Raw genomic sequence first — 8,380 nt, forward strand, 5'->3', positions numbered from 1 at the left:
GGTCTTTTCGAGTCAGATTGTTCATGGATCAATGTGTTGGCAATGTTTTCAAAGCGTAGCCAAGGATGTGGAGGAAACTGACAACTGCGAGGGCCCTGTTGAGCAAGGGGTGAAACAGGTGTTGAGGAATTTGCAAAGTAGAAGTGCTTGAGCATAGGGCCCTTGACGTTTGTGGTGTTTGCAAAGCCCACATACCATGCATGGAGGTCGAAGAGTGATATGAAGGTTGTTGCCCTTGGCCACATACTGCAGAAGGAATGAACCATCTTGTCATTGGTATGCCAGGCAGCCGCATCGGGGCAGGGATCATATTGTCGAGGTAATATGCACAAGCCCACGGAGCAGAGACTGAGGCAGCTCTGGACAGTCTTGGACCATTGAGGCCAGTTGTTGTGACTGAGGTCATTGTCATCTTGGCGAGGAACCCAGAGGCGACAGAGCTGGAAATGACAAAGTTTTGTGGGGGAGAGAGACGGGGAGGAAGGATGAGAGGGGTGAGATTCAATGAAGCGGACGTGAAAGGAGGAGAGAATGCAATGTGAGGGGCGGTGATAGCAGTGATATGTCTTGGAATCGGACCCGTATCTGATCAGGATACACTCAAGCGAGCACCCGTGAATTTTTGGGTTGTGGACATTGATGAGAACAAAAGCACAACATCCAATCTTGCCCAGATGGGACGTGTTGGGAGGGCAACCATAGAAGATCTCAAAGGGGGATTTGCTGCCAGGAAGGGTGGTTGTGGGGGATCAGTTGTATAGGTAGGCATGCAGTGACTTAGAACTCGAGTAATCACTCGGAGTTCAACACTCCCCCCTGACCGATCAAGTCCCCAGCCCAAGATCTTGACCATCTCCAGCACTTTGGGCTTAGCCAGCGACTTTGTGAGAATGTCTGCTGGCATGTCCGACGTGCGGAGGTGCTCAATCTCAATGCGGCCCTTGGCTACTTCATCCCGGAGCCAGTAGAAGCGCAGATCGAGATGCTTCATACGGCCGTGGTGCTCAGGATTTTTCGCAACAGAGAGCGCAGACAGATTGTCGATCCTAAGCCTCGAGGCAGAGAGCGCAGACAGATTGTCGATCCTAAGCCTCGAGGCAGAGGAGACGTCAAAACCGAGCTCCGTGAGCAGGTTTCGCAGCCAAAGCACCTCCTGACCTGCAGAAACTGCTGCAACGAACTCGGCCTCTGTCGTAGAGAGAGCAACAATGGACTGGAGACGACTAGACCAAGAAATCGCACCTGTACCCATCTTGATCACGTAGCCAGAGGTCGAGCGACCGGTGTCTGGACAGCCAGCATGATCAGCATCCGTATAGGACGTGAAAAGCTCCGAATCAGACGCAGGGGAATACGTGAGCTTGTAGTCGAGAGTGCCCTTGATGTACCGGAAAAGGTGCTTGACCGCCTTCCAGTGCATCATGCCAGGGTTCTTCGAGAAGCGAGCAAGGTTGCCGACAGTGCGAGCAATGTCCGGTCGAGTGGCAACTGCGAGGTAGAAGAGGGAGCCGACGCTTGGCCGTACGGAATGTCCTCCATCTCCCGGATGTCGGCCGACGTCTTGGGACCCATCTCTGCGCTGAGACGAAGGCCAGGGTCCATCGGAGTGCCAACGGGGTCACAGTTTGCAAAACCGTACCGCTCAAGGATGTCAAGGGCATACTGCCGCTGGGAGATGGAGAGCGAACACTTCGGCCTGTCACGCTCAATCTTGACCCCGAGGAGCCAGGAGGTCGGACCAAGATCACGGAGCTTGAAGTGCGCGCGCAGCTCGTCCTTGACGCCCTGGATGGCATCGTTTGACTTGGACGCAATTGTGATATCGTCGACAAAGACAGGGACGATGACACGCACACCATCTCGAAGGTAGACCCAGACACTGTGCTCGCAGGTGAGTCGCTCGAAGCCTAGCTCGGTGAGGACTTCGTGTAGCTTCTCGTGCCAGCAGCGGCCGGCCTGCTTGAGGCCATAGAGCGACTTGCGCAGGCGCCACACCCACTCGGGGGATTTCTCCTCGAAACCCTCGGGCTGCTTCATGTAGACCTCTTCCTTGAGCTCGCCGTTCAGGTAAGCAGAGGAGATGTCCACAGTAGCCCTTGGCAACAAGACGACCCTTGTACCGCTCAATCGAGCCGTCAGCATTGCGCTTGACACGGAAGACCCATCGAGAACCGATGGCCTTGCGTCCGGGAGGCAGCTGAACAAGCTCGAAGGTGCCATTCTCGACCAGGGACTGGATCTCGTCCTGCGCAGCCTTGAGCCACCGCTCACGCTCATCTGGAGCAAGCCGCATAACCTCAGCGATGGACCGAGGCTCACCAAAGTGCTCCTGGTTCACCTTGAACGCATGCTCGGCCACACTCTCAAAAGCGTGGTCCAGAGCCTGGTCATAGGTCAAGTAGTCGTACCGCTGGCCACAATAGACGTCCTCGATGCCCGCCACCATTGCCTCGAGTGTGCACTCAAAGATGTCCTCATGACCATCCGCCAGGAGGTCAAGTTCGTCGTCAGACAACACAGGAGGAGGTGGCGAGGCAGGCGGCTGGTGCACACGGATGGGGGCAGGCTCTGGCTCAACTGGAGCGTCGATCAGAGGATCGGGGGATGGCGAGTTGCGCTGTGGTGTGTCGCCGCGCTCGGAGGGCTCTGGCGTGGAGGCAGGGGACGGAGTGGCAATCCTGAGCCGTTGGGGCATGAGATTTCGGCGTTCAAGCTCCTGGTCATTGAGTGAACCCTGGAAACGCGTAGAGCGTGCAGGGAGGTGCTTGCGAGCGAGCGCAGGGTACGGCCTGAAGCCGCCATGTCCGTCCGCTTGCTGGTGAACGGACGGATGCGCAGCTGAGCGTGGAGGAGCCTGGGCAGGTGCAGGCGGTGCAGGAGGCTGCAGGACAGCCGCAGCAGGTGCAGGAGGGCTCGGAGAGCGATCTGACGCAGCAGGGGAGCGTTCGCGCGGTACATCGGCACCTGGCGGTGGGACGACAGGCACAGGAGGTGGTGGAGGTGCCGGATCATCCGAGTCGTCTCCCCCCTGATCAGGCAGCTCTGGCATGTCCGGGACGTCCTCCGGGGCCTTGTCCGCAGCGTCAGGGTCACCAGGGATGTGAACGTCGTTGAGTGGCAGGCCAAAGACGTTGATGAACGGCGAGTTGCCAGGGAAGCAGCGTTCGTCAAAGACCGCATGCGACGAAATGATGAATTTCTTCGCAGCAGGATCCCAGAACCGCCAGGCCTTGGTGCCCTCCGGATAGCCAACAAAGATGTACTGACGGTGGATGCCGTGCTCGATGCAGAAGTCAGCGTACTCCTTGCCTATGTACTCCCCGCCCTTGTCGTCGCGTGTAGCCTTGATCTTGAGACCCAGGCAGTTCTCAGCATACGCCTTGTACGCTTTGAACGCTGCAAATGCGTCGCTCTTGCGCTTCAGGTATGCGACCACCCAGAAACGCGTTGCATCACAGACAAATGTCATCCAGTAGACTAGACTTCAGGGGTTGCGACCGGGAGACGTTCCTTGAGGTCTGTGTGGACCAGGGCGATGGGGACAAATTTCCGGGAGGCAAAACCAGGGATGGAGTGACGGTTGAGCTTGCCAGCGAGGCACGGCTCGCAGATGGGGTCTGGCTTTCACTTTGAGCGCAGAGTCAGGCCGATGACGAGCCCTTTGTTGATCACCGCGCGCAGATCGTCGAGATTGATGTGTGAGCAGCGCTGGTGCCAGAGGGACTCGTCCTCCTCGCACGTCGAAGATGCAGAGAGTGCGTTCTTCGCCTGAGACACAGTGTGGCCGCACAGATAGCCCCACATTGTGCTCATTGACCGCGACCTCAAAGCGCAGCTCCCCCTGGTGAAAGAAGAGCGCGCTCGATGCGCGCAGCTCGACGGTGTAGCCCTTCTCGCGTGTGAGGTGGAAGACGGACAGTAGATTGCTGGCAAGCGCAGGAACATGCAGGACATCGTGTAGTACGACCGCAGGCGGTACAACCCCCTCCCTCTCCGCAGGCTGAAACACCACCGACCCCAACCCAGCCGAGTAGACGATGTGCGAGTTGGCAAGGATGGGGATGACGTGGGGCGAGTACGAGCGGAACCAGTGACGATGCGGGGTCATGTGTGCAGAAGCACCTGTGTCGGTGTTCCAATTAGCTGCAGCTGGCGAGGAGAGCCACGAAGCGCGGTCCGAGACAGACAGCAGGGCAGAAGCGCAACCAGCACTCACAGTAGCCGCACCAGCGGACTCCTGGGCGGTGTCCGACGCGTCCTTCGAGTCCTTTGAGGCCTCAGATGCCGTCTCCTTGCGCTTGGACTTTGCACCACGCTGGTAGTTCGTGCGCTGGGCAGCCTTCTCCTTCGCCCGCGTGCTGGCGTCGCGACGAGCGAAGCACTGGTCTTCAGAGTGACCAGAACGACCGCAGAACGTGCAGGACAGCGTGGAGGCGGCGTGGGAGAGGACGGGGGTCGATGACGACGCACCAGGCTGGTTTTCGAGCGCAACAAACGTGTCCTGGAGCTTCTCGAGCGTCAGAGCGTCGTCCAGCAGTAGCGTTTGACGGAGCGCGTTGTATTCGGCGGGGAGAGCACGAATGAGCGCCATGAGGACGAGCTCGTCGTCGAGTTTTGCGATATCGAACGACGGGGGACGGAGGGCCTTCATGTCGGACTTGAGCTGCGAGGCTCATGTCGAGAGCGTGCTCAGGGACTCGTTGTCCGCCTTGGAGAGCGATAGGAGCGCGTTATAGGTGTTAAAACGCGTACCGGGACGTTTCTGCATGTGCACAGACTCCAGCTTCTTCCACATCGCCTCAGGATCGTCTCGGATCGACTCCAGATGCGTCTGCTGCTCCCTCTCCACGCAGTTCCATATCTCCCCAGCCGCCGCATCCACCCGGGCATTGTAGTCGCGCAGTTCTCGACGTTCACCGCTGTCCAGCGGCGCCGTGAAGGCCGGCCTGGTCTCAGTACCCTGCACAATGCGCATGGCACCAAGGGTTCGAAGCCTGGCCTCCATATCGAGCCGCCATCGCTGGTAGTTTCGATTGGAGAGCTTGGGGAACGTTGCAGGGGACGGCGCCATGACGGCAGACGTGTGATGTGGCGACGGAGCGACGGTGCGAAGATGGGGGGGTTTTGACGAGAGATGGGGAAGAAATCGAGAAAAGAACGCACGAGATGGCCAGAGAGCGAAAATGGGTCAAGCAGAGCGAAATGGCAGCGGGTGGACACCCAGGGAAGGCTTCAGAGCGGTTGGACTGGCGGGTATGGACGTCTTGAGGCAGTCAGAGCGCAGGGCTCATAACCTGTTGGCTGCAGTGCACCTCAGAGCGATCACAATGGCCTATGTCGAGCTCTGTGAAGTCTTATATATGGACAAAAGGGAATCTACACACCTATGTCAAGCTCTGTGAAGTCTAAGGACTCCAGAGCTCGACACAGCGCCGTCTGTACAGTGCGCATTACGTAAGCTATGCAACTTGTACAGTAGACCAAGCCACAGCGCTCAGAGAGCGCTCAAAGAATCAACAAAGCGAAAAAGAAAAATTGCTGTGTCAGCTGGAAGTTGGGTGTTCAATCCCGGGACTGCGCAAATATTAAATGGTGGTAGAAGCGCCGATAACTCGAAAGGGAAAGTAGCGAGCGACTAATTGTAAAGAGAGGTGTAAGTATGCAATGTGGTCATCACAGGGAATAAATCGCGACTTGAACGGGTCACAGGACCTCGAGTAATCACTCGGAGTTCGACATACTTGCATACTGAGGAGTGTTAACACAGTCGCCCTTGGCATCATTGTACAGCTCAGGAAACAGGGCAGAATTGCAGTTATCGGTGCAGGAGGAAAAGGGTTTTATCAGAACGGTCAAGGATAGCCACAACATCTGCATCATTCAGAATATTGTCCACACTGAAAGCCACAGCTTGGCGGTGAGAGGCTTTCTCTGTGCACAATCTGAGATGGTAATGACTGTGCCCCTTTCACACTTCTCATATGTGTGATGAACCTCACTGTTGGTGTGGAACCTGGTGGTGGATGCTGAGCTACAGTGTCTCTGGATGCACTGCAGGAGCACATTACAGATATGATGATATAGGCGCGATACACACTGGGCAAAAGCTATCTGGGCTCGGAACAGCACAACAAGATCCCTCTGGTACATATGCTCTCAGACCTCAACAGGGTGGATTGAGTCAAAGAGGGTCAGGAGAATGTACAATGTTGAACCAGACAGGATTGTGAGAGTCAAAAGGGGAGAAAAGCAGGTTGCTATGTCAAAGAAGGCAAGCAACTGTGCTTGTTGATTGGTATACAGCCAGGGAGGGGGGAGACCCTGGAGATGATATTGGACAGAAAGGTCATAAGTGCTGTGAATGGTGGATGCAGAGTCAAAGGGGCAATTAAAGTAAGTCAAATGAGATGCACACACCATGCGCAACATATGGAAAATGAGTTATGCATTGAGAATGCTTACAATATACATGGAGCTAATAAGCACTTATGCAGAAATTGCCAGGCTGAGTGTCTGTGGGAAGAGCAGGACCATCTTATGCAAATTGGCAGCAAGGTGGCACACACCAGACCAATGAACCACTCAAGTGGTTCTGCAGTGATGCTGTTACGTGGTTTGGGGACTGGACACCTCTGTAGAACAGAGGACTATGGACTCACATGGTGTGCGCTGAGAGCCTGGGCTGAAGGACTTCAACAGAGGATACCATTTTTTCTACCATCTGACAGAGGCAGAACAGATCAGGTAGACATTAAGCTACTACAGTATGTGCACTCATAGTTTGATAATCTGGCCGTCCAGCTTCCACCTATATCTTCTTCAACTAACTGTTTACTGGACAAGGGTCTGTGCAAGTGCTGCCGGAGGACAAGAAGTGTGTGAAGGAACAGAACATGGAGACTCTTGTTCTTCACTGCATGAGCAAAATCAGTATGATCATTATCTACCAACTACTACTGGCAGCATGGGCAACTGCTGTGAGGCAGAGACATCTCTCAATGGCCTCTCAATTTTCCTCAAGGCAATCTGAAACCTCATCCTCAAAGGTTCAACAACCTTCTGGACCCTCTTGAATCCCACTGATATTACCCAGCTGCTGGGCTGTCATCTGTAATTTCTATAGAGCAGGCTGATTATACTGCCATATTGCTGACAAAACTAGAGTTTCTATCAACACTGCTTGGTGACACTGTTTAAGGTGAGAGAGACTTCCACACCTATGTCCCTCCACCCTCACTAAATAAGGTCATCACAGATAGTGGGTGTCAGGATCAAGAATAAAGCTAAGTACCACAGACATGTTGCATGGTATAAGCTCTTTCTTGACTTGCCAGCCATTAACACAGTGTATATGGGTACAGAAGAATGCAGAGAGGGACTGAAGCAAAGTCACCTGATGATAAGATGATGCTAGAGCTTGAGAAGTGGGTGGAGTATCTGTATATTACCCAAAAGGCTGGTGAGGAGTTTCTTTCAGAAAACATTGGATTAACCTTCTAGGGTGGCTATAAGTTGCTCATACTGTTTGAGACTGTATTGCTGAGGGTTGCAAAGAACCACTTATTCAGCTAGATTTGAATGCAATGTTAGAGCAGGAGAGGTTATGAGGAGGGAAGAAGAAAGGGAAGGGTAGACTCAAAAAGGAGCAGTATATCGTCAAGTTCTAAAAGGCCCTCTTCTTAAGTCCTATATTGCACTCAACAAGGATAGAAATGGAAAAATATTTGTAATTTAGAATGGTCCATAGGGCCTTGCACACACCACTGGACTATTCAAGTCCACTTGACTTTATCTGAACATTCACACACTTACCCATTCTTGACCTTAACTCAATTGGACCCCCTAAGCCATGCCTCTGCTCACTGGATGTTTTAATAACACTTTGATGCACTTTGGGAGGTGGCACAGTCAGTGTGGGTAGACATATTTGAGGAGAAGAATTTGTGGAGGGTAATGGACAGTATACACATAAGGGTGGAGGCAGTGAGGAAAGCCCAAGGGATGCATTCACCATTTTAGGTTTGTATCTGAAAACCATATTGAATGCTCCAAGAATGGCCAAAAAACTTTTGACCAATATCAATATGGAGAAAAGACAACCATTTTGTGGTCATGCTCCACTGTCTGTTAAGACTATGCGCACAAGTCGAACTCCGAAGGGAAGTCCGAAGTCCGAAGTCCGATGGTGCGCGGGAACGAAGACTTTGGCGAAGTTATTGACCAACGCCCGAAGAGTCGTCGATGTCTTCAATTTGCGGAAGTCCGACAAGAGGCTCCGGAGTTTATACCGGAGCAAGCTACGAATAAGAGAGTCAAGCAGAGAGTTAGGAACAGAGACGAGAACAGAAGTCAGAGGTCGGAGGTCGGAGGTCCGGTCAGA

The sequence above is a fragment of the Lentinus tigrinus genome (genome assembly GCF_003813185.1).
Source record: "Lentinus tigrinus ALCF2SS1-7 unplaced genomic scaffold L226scaffold_68, whole genome shotgun sequence".
NCBI classification, from domain to species: domain Eukaryota; kingdom Fungi; phylum Basidiomycota; class Agaricomycetes; order Polyporales; family Polyporaceae; genus Lentinus; species Lentinus tigrinus.